At 35.1% G+C, this 13,579-nt stretch overlaps 1 pseudogene; it reads right to left on the bottom strand.

Annotated features, from left to right (window-relative positions):
• Positions 1-11,132: 11,132 nt before the first annotated feature.
• On the bottom strand, positions 11,133-12,101 carry LOC103553983 (olfactory receptor 52J3-like; annotated as a pseudogene).
• Positions 12,102-13,579: the final 1,478 nt, after the last annotated feature.

Below are 13,579 nucleotides of genomic sequence, written 5' to 3'. Positions count from 1 at the left end.
ATAAACCAGACTGAGGATCCTCTTATGCCACTAAGTCCGTATAGCATTTGGTCTGAAAGTTCTCATCCATCTTAAACATTTTTCCCTCATTTTTCAGTCAAATGTATATATACTTTTTCTTTCCAGCATGAAATTTTTCTGAGTGGAAGAATTATACCTCTTTACTACACACTTGGGCAAACATCTTAGACAATACTTAGGAAAAAGCACGATCAGGCTGAAGAGCTAAAGCACAGACTTGAAAGCATAAGGTTAAATCCTTCTTTTGACTCTTACCTTTTCAGTTATATCACAAACCTTAAAATTGAATCTCTGAAAATATTAAATTTCGTGGATACACATACATTTGCATATGGCATTTACTTGGAGGCCGTGTGCACTCAATTGATAAGTTCAATCAGAGCTCATTTTAAGAAACATTAGTCAAGAAACATTAGGAAAGCTCATACCCTTTTTGTGCTTGTTGTGAATGAAGAAGGATCTTCCTGATTTCTGCTGATAGAAATCGCAGGACCGTGACAAGAGGCAGACTTGGCATCAGGTGGAATCTCAGAACATCAGCTCCGAAATAGCGAATGAAACTTATTCCTTGGTGACAAAAAATCACCAAGAAAAAATTCTTTGTGACAAGGAGCTTAGACCAACGTTTTTACTTTGTTTTGAAGTGAGAGAAAATTTCCTTTAATGTTTAAGTAAGTTAAGTAAGAATGAGTTTCCTTTTACTTATAATTTAAAGCGTCCTAAAGGTAAACACCTAAGTCCTTTTTTTTCCTGTGAAATCTTTGTACCAGAGGCCTTTAGCCTATTATGCCAGTAAGGATTGATTTTATTTAATGTGTTATTAAATATAAATATTAAAAGGTATGTGCAGGGTATGTTCAAAGTACTTTTTACATGTTAACATCTTTAATCTTCAAAACAGCTCTGTAATATAGATAATATGCTTATTTCCATTATATAGATGGAAAACTTGAGCTCTAGAAAAATTCCAAAAGCCTTACATCTAGAAATTAACAAAGATGGAATTTGAACCCAAAGGTTTGGTTCTAAAATCTATGCTATTAATCAATATATTATACTGCCTCCTTTTTCTGTTTTTGGATCTTGAGCCTATTTTGCTTTTCAACTAGCCTGTTGAAGTTTCCAGAGGGCTGTGTAAGGTTCACTTACAATATATGCACACGATAACTACATACACACCTGAAAATAGCTAGGTGTTGAGTGGCACTGCTTCTTCAGAAGATCTACTAAGCCACCTCAAGCCTGCCGTTCTCTTCGGTGAGTGTGTCTCTCTGAAGAGAGAAATGGTTCTGATTTCCAATTTTCAGAGACAGCTGGGATGCTGGGGATGCGGATCCACAGAATCGATTAGTCTGCATGCTTCTGCGTGACTCTGCAGTCCCAACCCGTGATGGGTAATACTGTCTCTTTTTCATAGTCCTGTTTTTCTGGATGCAGAAGACAATCCTAGGATTATCCTGATTCTACCTGAAGTCAAGCCAAGTTGTTCTGTACTGTAACCACTTATTCCTGTGTTGAAGAGGAACCCCAGGACTTGTTGCAAAGGGTTAGGGGGAAATGGAAGAGAATTAATTCTACAGGTGGAATAAAAATTGTCCCATATGAAGTAATTGATGGAACATCCTAGTTAAGCAGGACTTTGTTTTATCAGACAGGCCAGGCCGTTTGATTCTCCTTCCTGAGCTCAATTAGGGAACCCAAAACAACTATGCCACTGGAGCAGAAAAGGAGTTCCAGGGAGGCCTAGACATTTTGCCCACGCAGCTGGTATGACAATTTCTGAATATCACACAACATATTTACCATGCCCTTTTTGTTAAGTGAGTTATAAAGAAATACTCTTTTATTCTAGTGACTAGAATTATGTTTTTTTGTTGCTGTTTGCTTTTCTTTGTTTTCTTATCTCATTTTCTAACGATGCTAAAGGGAAAGAGCTAACCCACATGGGCTTGAGGGGCAAATGACAACTTTAAAGAATACTTCTGAAATGGCAGGAGATTGGCTATCTTAAGTACAGCTGTGTTGTCTTAGTAGGTGAATGTATGTGGGAGAAATAATTAGTGCAGTTTAAGATGCTAGTTTATTTCATTCTTGTTAACTCACTAATGTCTGGCTGTCTCATTACCTAATGTTGATTATTTTAGTTTATTTTGCACTGATTAGACATCATTTTTCTTAATCCAAATTCAGTCCAGTATTATATTATTCAGCTTTAGCCTAAAGTATATAATGGAGTGCTTTCTTCAAAGTTATATTACTTACTTATAGGTAAACATTTTATTTTAAAACAAATAAAAGATTTAGGCTTCAAGGATAGACAAGATGGTGTAGACCAATTTTCCCTTTCTCCTCTCACCTCAGCATCCTGACCGTGGCACAAAAGACAACCAAAGGAGAACTCTGCAAGGTAGCAATATGAGGTGAGTTCCTTTGGGACCCCAAGACTGAGGAACAGCACACTGGAAAGGCGTATTGTGTCCCCCCATCCAACTGAAGAAGACCACCCAGACCCGATGTTTCCTGACTCCTGACTTAAGAACAGAATGCCGCCTAGGTAGGCTCATCACTTCTCAAACGGCTTGGTCATTTCTAGTTATGTATTTAAATTTACTTGCTTTGTATTTTGACTTTTTTAAATGTCCTTCATCACTTCTTACAGTCCTGTGTTACCTTCTGGGATCATTTTTCTTATCCTGAAGACCTCTGGTTAATATTTCCTTTAATACAGCTCTGTGGGCATAGCATGATCTCAGCTATTGTGTATTTGGCATTGTTTTTATTGTGAATTCACTTTTTTAATTATTTTTTTTTAATTTGAATAGCTTTTTGGGGTGTAATTGACATACAATAATTTGTTCAAATTTTAATTTTAAAATTTAGGAAGTTTTGACGTATTTATGCACCTGTACAACCATCACTGCAATTAAGATGATGTATCACCCACAAACGTATTCTGATGTCACTTTGCAATCCCTCCCTCCTGTCCATCTCTGGCCCATTCCCACGTTAGTCATCTGCTTTCTGTCATTATACGTTAGTTTAGATTTTCTATAATCTATGTGAATAAAATCATACAGTAGTTATTATTTTTCAAATAACAGCTTTATTGAGATATAATTCACATAAAATGAAACACACTGTTTTAAAGTGTATATTTCAGTGATTTTATGCAAATTCACAGATCTGTGAAACGATTACATTATATAATTTTGAAATGTTTTCGTCGCCCCAAAAAGAAGCCCTGCACGCTTTGGTAGTCGTTCCCTAGTGTCCCATCCCCACAGCCGAAAGTAACCGTTAGTCCACATTCTATCACTTTGGACTTGCCTGTTAGGACACACCATACAAATGGAATCATACAATATGTGGCTTTTGCTGTCTGGTTTCTTTCACACTGCATAATGTATCAAGGTCCATTCATTTCATGCTATATATCAATACTTTACCCCTTTTTATGCCCAAATAATATTCCATTGTTTGGATATAATGTATTTTATTTATCCATTCATGAGTTAATGAGGATTTGAGTTGTTCTCTTTTGGGGGCTATTATGAATAATACTGCTATGAACATTCACGTACAAATTTTTTACTCACATATGTTTTAAATTCTCTTGGGTACACATTTCAAACTGGAAATACTGACTCGTATGGTAAGTTTGTATTTAACATTTTGAGGAACAATTGAACTATTTTCCAAAGTGTCTGAACCATTTTACAACCCGACCACAAATATTTGAGAATTCCAGTTCTTCATATGCTTACCAATACTTGTTAGTACCTGCTTTTTAAAAATTTTACCCATCCAAGTGTTCTAGAAATGTTAATTTATTGTGATTTTTATTTGCAATCCTTTAATGCCTAATGACACGGAACTTATTTTCATTTGCAATTCCCCTAATGACTATTGATGCTCAAAATATTTTCATATGCTTTTATACGATTTTATATATTGTTTGGCGAAATTTCTATTCAAGTCCTTTGCCCATTTTAATTTTTGACTTGAAAATGTTCTTTATATATTCTTATATAAATCCCTTATCAGATACATGATTGGCAAATATTTTCCTCTTTGTGTGGGTTATACTTTCAATATCATGAGGGTTTCCTTTAAAGCACAATTTTTTTAGTTTAGAAAAAGTTGAATTTACCCAAATTTTTCTTTCATTACTTCTGCTTTCTGTGTCACATCTAAAAACAACAAACAAAACAAAAACAACTGTTAGCCTACTCCCACAACATGAAGATTTCTCGTGTGCCATTTTCTCGAGGTTTCATAATTTTAGCTCTTACATTGAATTCGATAATCAATTTTGAACATTCTTTTATATATGATGTAAGGGTCCAACTTTGTTCTTTTACATATAGATATTTAGTTGTCCCAGCACCATTTGCTCAAAAGACTATTCTTTCTGCATTGAACTGTCTTGACACAGCTGTCAAAAATGAAGTGGCCATAAATTGTAGGATTTCTTTCTAGAATGTCAATTATTTTACACTTTCTCTATGACGTTCCATAAGCCAGTAGAACACTGTCTTGATCACTGTAAGCTTTGTATTAAGTTTTGAAATCAGAAAGTGAGTCCTCAACTTCATTATCTTTCCTCATTATTTGGCTACTCTGAGTTCCTGCTTTTCCATACGGATTTTAGAACCAGCTCGTCAATTTTTACACTCACACACACACACAAATAGCAAGCAAGAGTGCATTGAATCTGTGGATCAATTTGATGAGTATTGTAATCTTAACAATATTACGCCTTCATATCCATGAACATGGAATATTTTTCCGTTTATTTAAATCCTTTTATGTTTCTTTCAATACTGCTTTGTAGTTTTCAGTATGAAATTTTTTTAAAGTTTTATTTAAATTTATTCCTAAATGTTTTATTGCTGTTATTCTATTTTAAATGGAATTGCTTTCCTAAATTTAATTTTCAGATAATTCACTGACAGTGTAGAGAAGTAGAATTCAGTTTCATATATTGATCTTATATCTTGTGATCTGCTGAAGTCATTTGTTAGTTATATTGTTTTATTGTGTGGTATTTATGTTATTCTATATACAAAATTGTCATATGTTAATGAAAATAATTTTACTTACTCCTTTCTAATACAAATGCTTTTCATTTGGTTTCCTTACCTCATTGCCCTGCCTACAATGTTGAGTAGAAGTGGCAAAAGCAAGTGCACATGTCCTCGTCTTGTTCCCAATCTTCGGGGAAAAATTCAATCTTCAGCTATCAAATGTGATATTAATTTGGGAGTTTTGTAGATGGTCTTTTTCAGGTTGAGGAAGTCCCCTTCTATTTTCAGTTTCTGAGTTATATTATGAAAGGGTGTTAGATTTTGTCAAAATCGTTTTCTGCATCTGTGGAAATGATCATATGGTTTAATATTTTGTCAATGAAGTATAATACATTGATCGATTTTACCGTGTTAAATCAATGTTGAATTTCTGGCATAAATTCCACTTAATTATGTTGTGTAATCATCTTTATATGTTGTTGAATTAAGTTTGTTGGTGTTATGGTGAGTATTTTTGTGTCTCAATTTATAAAGGGCATAGCTCTGTAGTTATTTTTCCTTGCAATATCTTTATCTGGTTTAGATATCAGGGTAATAATCGTCTCAGAATAATCAGAAAGTATTTCCCACTTGTATGATTTGAAAGCATTTGTGCAATATATTAATTCCTTTTTAAAAATATGGTAGAATTCACCAGTGAAGATATATAGACCTGGAATTCCCACAGTTGGAAATATTTGATTACCGATACAATTTCTTTGCATTTTAAATATCTACTCAGATTTTAGTTTTCTTCTTGAGTTGCCTATAAAGATGTTTTGAGATAAACAATCAGACACGTTTCATTGCCAGCTGAACTGTACAAGAAGAAATGCTACAGGTTTACTACCAGCTGATGGAAAACAACAGAAGTTTTTAAATGGGTCTAAATGAAGAAATGAAGATCATTGGAAATGTTGGATATTTATATTATATATTTCAAACATAGAATGAGCTTAGTGCACAAAAATTTTTATTATACTATTTTCAATGATCGCACAAACAAAATAAATACTTAAGTGGACATCACGGTATGTTCACTCAAAGATATCATCGTGCATCCATTAAAATAAAAGTGCATCAAGAATCAACACATAATGGGCCCACTTTTAATTATAAATAAACATGAAATATGCAAACCAATATATGACATAATTCCAATAAAAAGTCAATCATACAGAACAGCATGTTTTGAAATAGCATCACAATATCAAAATATTTGGGGGTCATTGCAATATAGATAACATTATTTCTCTCAGTCTAATTTATGGAGTTTAAAATGTACAAATAATCACCACACAAAAATTTAATAATGCAACTATAATAAATGAATATTTATTTAAAAAATCACTTCACTCACACCTATTGTAAAATAGGATATACTTAAAAATTTTTTCCTATGCTATCAAAAAATGTGATAGTCTCTATTGTTAAGATGGCAGCCTACGTAACTATTGTCATTCTCCCAAGAAAGCTCTGGATATATTAAAATTGATATTGAAAATAAGTGACTAATATATATAACTTCACACTCAGTAGGAACAATTACTAAAGGACAAGTATAAGCATCCTAGCATATAGCGGAAAACATAAGGGATAATTGTATTTCAAAGGAGGGTTATGAATGTCTCTCTATGTCTTGAGGTTTTCAAACAAGAGGCAAGAAGAAACAAAGGGTAAATTCCTAAAGGAGTAGGTGGAGTTTCACAGAAGGGTCTAAACTACACAAAATCCATATACTACTTGGGTAGTGGATGCCATGGTGTGGTATCCATAACCCCCTTTCAGATCTGAAGTTTCAATTCCTCCAATACTGAGAATGTGCCTGACAGCCCTTAGCTGAGTCCTTCTTTGGTTCTTCTCTTGCCTAGTGAGAACTCCCTAAATCTCCCTCCCAGGAAAGCCCCCATTATGAGTGGGTGATGAACCAGTATAAAAACTCATTCAATTCATGACAATTCAGGACAACTGTTAAGGGCCACTCCAGTTTCAGAGGTCCCTGTATAAACATCTAGCTGAAGCTTTTGTTGCCATTTCATCACAAATCATTTTCTCCCTCTTTCTTCATCCACCTAACCCACCTCTAAGAGCAAAGCTGTATTAGTCTTCCAATGGTGCTGTAACAAAATACCAGAAATTTAGTGCCTTAAATCAACACAAATTTATTATCTTACAGTTTTGTTTGTTAGAAGACTGAACGTTTCTCACAGGCTAAAATCAAAGGCACCTGGTCTGCATTCCTTTCTAGAGACACTGGGAGAGAATGTGTTTTGTTGCCTTTTGCAGCTTCTATAGACTGCCCACATTCATTAACTCATGTCTCTCTTCTCCATTTTCAAAGCCAGCAGTGATGGGTTGAATACTTCTCAGACAGTATTACTCTGACTTTGCTTTTGTCATCATATCTCTTTGTCTAACTGTAATATCTCTGCTTCCATTGTCCCCTTTTAAGGACCCTGGTGATTACACTGGGCACACCTGGATAGTTCAGGGTACTCTTCCTATCTTAAAGTCAGCTGATAAATAACCTTAATTCCATCTGCAACTTTAATTCCTCCTTGCCATGAAATTTAACATCTTCAGAAATTCTAGAGATTAAGACATGGACATTTTAAGGGGGCATTATTCTGCCTACCACAACACCAGAGTAAGCTTCATACAGACAAATCTCCATCTCAGAATGTGCGTTCTAGGAAACCCAACCTGCAATGACTGCTTAGCTGAGGTCTTTGAAGATTCCAGCAAGAAATCACAATGGCTAAGGAAAACTCATGGTAAATAGTCTCTAAACATCCCAAGATTATTTACGACATTAAACAAAAGGCTAACGCTATAGTAAGAAACTGTGTGAAGTAGAATTAAAAGTAAACCAGTTCAGGATTTTACAACACATGTAGTTAGCAGCCTTAAAGAGATGAGAGTTGTGAGAGAGAGAGAATTACAATCATGAAGAAAGCATAGGTTTTTATGAGAAGGATTGAACATAGAAAAATTAATTGTTGAAAAATAATTATATTGCGGAACTGAAGAATAAAATGGAAACTGCTGAAAATAAAAATTCTGAGTATTAAAAATAGGTGGATAGACTTTCAGGACCACAGTAAAATAGATAGAGTGATAGAAAGAAAGAAAGTTAAAATACCTGAAAGAGAGATAAGGAGTTCCAACTTTATGTTATTTGAAGAAGAATATGGAAAGAAAGTTCGGAAGAAAATACTTAAAGAAAGATTGAAAAGCTCCTAGAAGTGTAGATACATAGTCTCAGAATATAAGAACTAACCCTGAATATTGACCCTGACTTTTTTAAAAAATTATATTTCTAGACTCAATATAATGAAATTTAAGAACATCAAAATTCAGATGACTTACAAAGAAAAAAGAAGAAAAATGGCCGACCCAGTGGTGCATCAGTTAAGTACGCACGTTCTACTTCAATGGCTTATGGTTCATTGGTTCGGATCCCAGGTGTGGACTTACGCACTGCTTGTCAAGCCATGCTGTGGCAGGCGTCTCACATATGAAGTAGAGGAAGATGGGCATGGATGTTAGCTCAGGGCCAGTCTTCCTCAGCAAAAAGAGAAGGATTGGCGGCACATGTTAGCTCAAGGCTGATCTTCCTCAAAAAAAAAGAAGAAAAATCTTTCCAAAAAAATGAAAAAATGATTGACATCATGTTTCAACAACAGCACTAGTTGCCAGGAAAAAAACAAAGTTGGACAATAAACTCAGAAAGCTGACGGAATAGAATTTTGTTCTAAGGTTCTATAAGTTTTTAATCTATTATTCAAATATGAGGTCAAATAATGACATGTTTAGATATAAAAATATTGTTAAATGTGACCAGAGAAGAAGGCGTTTTGGAAGGCAGCAGGGGCAGGCTGGAAATAATAGATAAACTCTCCACGAAGGTTGTGAATCCCAGAGCAAGAAGATGTTCATGAGGACTTAGTGCACAACTAAATTATTAAAAATATGCATGATTAAATACAAATGGTCATTTAAAAAGGTTTTTTTCCTTATTCTGGAAACAAAATTCCAGCCAATTCAACATGAGAGATATAGATGCACCACACAGGAAAAATAGGAAAAGGCAAAAAAGAAGTAGAAGTTTTGTTCAGAGTAGTCACCAATTAGTTTAATTAGAAAACCAATGTTTAAATAACAAATGTTAGGAAACAAAGTTAAATTAGAGAAGTATAAAGGTCAGAAAAAAGAAAAGTATTGGAACATATGAAATTTTTTAAAAAGGTTATCAAACCAAAGAACTAGAAAGCAGAAATACATTCTAATTGATTACAGTCTTGCTATCCAATAATTCTACCTCAAAGTACAAAACCTGGATAAATTATCTAAAAATGTACAAAGAAATAAATTCAAAAATGCGTAGCATATTTTCTAAGTAAAAACTATGTAAATATTTATTAATATATGAATACATAAATAAAATCAATGTCATAAAACAAAACACAAAGTATTTTAATCTCTATAAATTAATAAGTGATCTAACTAAAATATTGCAATTAGTTGTAAAACTAAGAAAATTTGTGGGAGGAGGATGAAAGAGGAAAAAGGACACATATGTATGGTGATGGATAAAACCTAGATCATTGGTGGTAAAGGTGATACAGTCCATACAGAAACTGACATATAATAATGCACATGTGAAATTTACACAATGCTATAAGCCAATATTGCCTCAAAAAAGTAATTTTAAAAGTAAACTAAAAAATTTTATATTGCAACATCATAAAAACACGATAGATTTTGCCTCTGGAAAAATAGGAAAGAAACTGTGCAAAGCGGTGTTAAACTTTAATTTAATTTAATCAAGGTGATTTCAACTTTAAATCTGTATATAATTTACTTAGTGTTATCTTTGAGATGAGTGTAATGTTAAAAGTCATTAATTCGCGAGTTGTAGGAACAAAGATATTTGTTATGTTGTTACTTTAGTTTCCTTTTTAAGAAGTCTGAAAAAGAGAAAATAAATATTACTTTTTAAAAATACAAACCAATGTGACAAATTTGATGATGCAAAAGGTCATCGCTTGGTCTTTGGAAAATTGTGTTATCATATCAGTTGAGAACTCTCAGTCTCATGCGAAAAAGGTGGCTATTCATCAGTTGAGTTGACAGCTTGTACATTAAAATCACTGGGGGAACTAGAGATGCATCATGTGTCTAGGATGAGAGGCCCTGGACTGAGGATGGAGTATTTTAGGGTCAAATGTAGAATGAGAGAATAAACCTGAATAAAATGATAGGCAAAGTCTAGAATGCATCACATAGATGGAGAAAAATGCTAAATGTAATTTGATTTTAAGACTACACTTTATGCTTATGCTATGGCCTGAATGCAGAGAGGCAATCAGTGATGGTATTGTTGGTATTAGAAATTGCATGCTTGTTTTGGCTATCATTCCAATGAGTCTTACAGATTTGGCAGACCATTCCAATTCAAACTACAGAATTGGCAATGATTTTTTTTGAATCCATGAACTTGGCTTTTTTTTAAGAGCACAACAGAATGCAAGCTCCATAGGCCAGATATTTGTTTTAGTTTGGTTGATTGATTTATCCCAGGCAATTAGAATGATTCAAGACATACAATAGACACAAAATGAATGTAAGTTAAGTGAATAATCAAATGAATGCATGAATGAAAGATTGAATAAACGAATGAAGTAGGATACAGGGTCAAATTTCCAGTGCCACATTTCTCTAAATACTACAAAGCACCAAAGACCCAATATAATACATTCTTTCTTCAGAAAAGAAGCAGACTTAATGCTATCAAGGACTCTGCATGAAGACATGCAGACAGAGGCTACACACTTCCCTTCCAGGATAGCCCATTAGCCTTTGACCTTGAGACGCAATGAAGTTTCTACAAGTCTTAGAATGTGATAGTAGAAGGTAGGAAAAATCAACTTGTATCACAACCTGGCAGCAATAGGTTAGGACGAGGAGACATCCCTTAAGCCAAGGACACACAAGACTTCCTGGATGAACAAAATTCCTTAGTAAAAGAATTTAGTAGGAGTCTTATTTATTAGTAAAGATATGGAGCACTCACTCTCGTATTTGTTTGGTCCTCACACCATAAGTGATAGGGTTGAGCAAGGGTGGGATAACCAAATAGAGGTTGGCAATAAGAATGTGAATATAGAGAGGTATGTTGTGTCCAAATCGGTGAGTGAGGAAAGAGAAGACTGAGGGGATATAAAAGACACAGATGACCCCAATATGAGAACCACATGTGCTTAGGGCTTTTAGCCGTGCATCTTGTGATGGCAAGCGGAAGACAGCATGGAGAATGTAAACATAGGAGATGCCAATAAGGTCTAGAATCAGAAGAAAGACAGAAACCACAAAGAGCCCATAGATAGCATTGATACGGATGTTTCCACAGGACAATTTTGCAATGCCCATATGCTCACAGTAGGAATGAGATAGTATATAAGCCTGACAAAAGGGTAGACGGTAGATGAGATAGATCATGGGAAGTGTAAGTAGGACTGGACGAACTATAACGCATGTGCTGATGCCCATCAGTACCTGGGATGTCAAGATGCTCGTGTAGTGGAGTGGAGCACAGATCGCCACATAACGGTCAAAGGCCATGGCCAATAACACCTCAGCTTCCATGCCAGTAAAGGCATGGATCAAAAACATCTGGGCCACACAAGCTCCAAAGTTAATCTCATGAGCATCAAACCAGAAGATACCCAGCATGCGGGGCACAGAGGTTGTAGAAAGGGCCAGATCAATTGTTGAAAGGATGGCTAGAAGGTAGAACATGGGTTCCCGGAGGGTCTGTTCTGTCTTGATGACGAGCAGAATTGTGGCATTGCCCAGTAAAGCCACAAGGTAAGCAGAGCAGAAAGGAAGGGAGATCCAGACATGGACCTCTTCAAGACCTGGGATTCCAATGAGGAAAAATGTGGCCGGGTGAAAAATGCTGCTGTTGGAACAAAATATCCCTCCAAATGACAGAGTAGGAGAATTTCTCATTCCTAGAAAGAGAAAAAAACTTTGAATAAGAAGTGGTTCTGAAAATGGTAAACTTATTGCTTCAATATATAAAGAAGTTGAAAAACTTTCTAATTTGGAAGGGCATATTAATGTAAATTTTTATTTTAAATGGAGCCATACTCATTTGTTTGGACCAGTCTCAAAGAATTTAATCCTTATACAGATTTAATGTTAATTTTTTTTATCATGTAACACTTATCAGCAGACCCATGGCAGAGTTATAAGACATAGAACTTGACATTAAGTATGGAATAATTTCTTATGCACCATACCTTTTGTGAAGTCCCTGTCTGAAGACGGAGACAAGAAAAATCAAGGATACACATGGAAATACAGAAATAAATACAAAAAGAGACAGGCAGATAAGAAAGTAAAGTCACAGGCACAAATGGACTAGACACGTCCTTAATTAGAAAATACAGAAATTCTTTAGTGATTCAGTCATCATTTATTGACATAGAGAAAATACCAAGATCAAGCCAAACATCCTGTCCAAAAGACAGAAACAGAATATCAGAGATACACACAATCACAAACAAAAGCATGGACATTAGGGAATGCCTGTCTAGGAGCACACACAGGCTGGGTCATATATGTGCACACCTTAGAGACCCCAGAAAGAAAGATAATACTAAAACTTTTCTAGATTTTCATTGATTTCTCTATTTTCCCAAGACCATCCCATTTCTAGTGGCTCATTTTAGTATTATGATGGTAACGGTTCCTAGTGGTATTTGAAAGCTTCCTCCTTTGCTTACCACTCCACATCAGCACCTCTGAGAAAGCCTGCTAATTTTAAGACTGCTGCAAAATAGCAGGCACTAGGTTTACAACTTCTGCCCGATTAAGTCACTGGAAATGTGAGTAGAGGAAAACCTAGCAGGTTTCACATGGTTATGGACCTGGGGAAGGCAATTCTGACCAGCACAAAACTCTCTGTATAAGAAAATCTAATTGGAGAGTGAATTCCTTTCTGTAATTGTCTAAAGGAGAGAGAGAAGAGTGCCTTTGCAATGCCTTCAAAATGATGAACGAGAAATCAGACCCCATAAACTCAAATGTTGAAATAAAAGGACTTTCCTGGGTCTCCAACTTCAAGCAGAGTGGTTCAAAATCAGGATATAGTAGCACAGACTCTGGTTTTTATCCTTTATATGGCTCCATATTTCTGTGGGAAATATATCAAGGTAAAAACATAACATAAATGGTATATCCAGCCTCAGATTAGATGAGAAAGAGAGAGAGAAGAGCTGTATTTTGCAATGCCTCCCTTATTTGTGTTGTTTAAGAACTGAACCATCCAGGTAATGGTCATTGCTCAGTTGCAGGATGTTGGCCAAGAACAAGCCTTCTGACACCCTGCTGCATACCTTAGGTTCATCTCTGGAAATAAACTCTCAGTAATAAGCCACTGCTCACCTCACACTTTCATCACGCTTCCAAAGGCCATTTCTTTC

This window comes from Equus przewalskii, chromosome 6 (genome assembly GCF_037783145.1).
Source record: "Equus przewalskii isolate Varuska chromosome 6, EquPr2, whole genome shotgun sequence".
NCBI classification, from domain to species: domain Eukaryota; kingdom Metazoa; phylum Chordata; class Mammalia; order Perissodactyla; family Equidae; genus Equus; species Equus przewalskii.
This window is presented reverse-complemented; position numbering and strand designations above follow the sequence as displayed.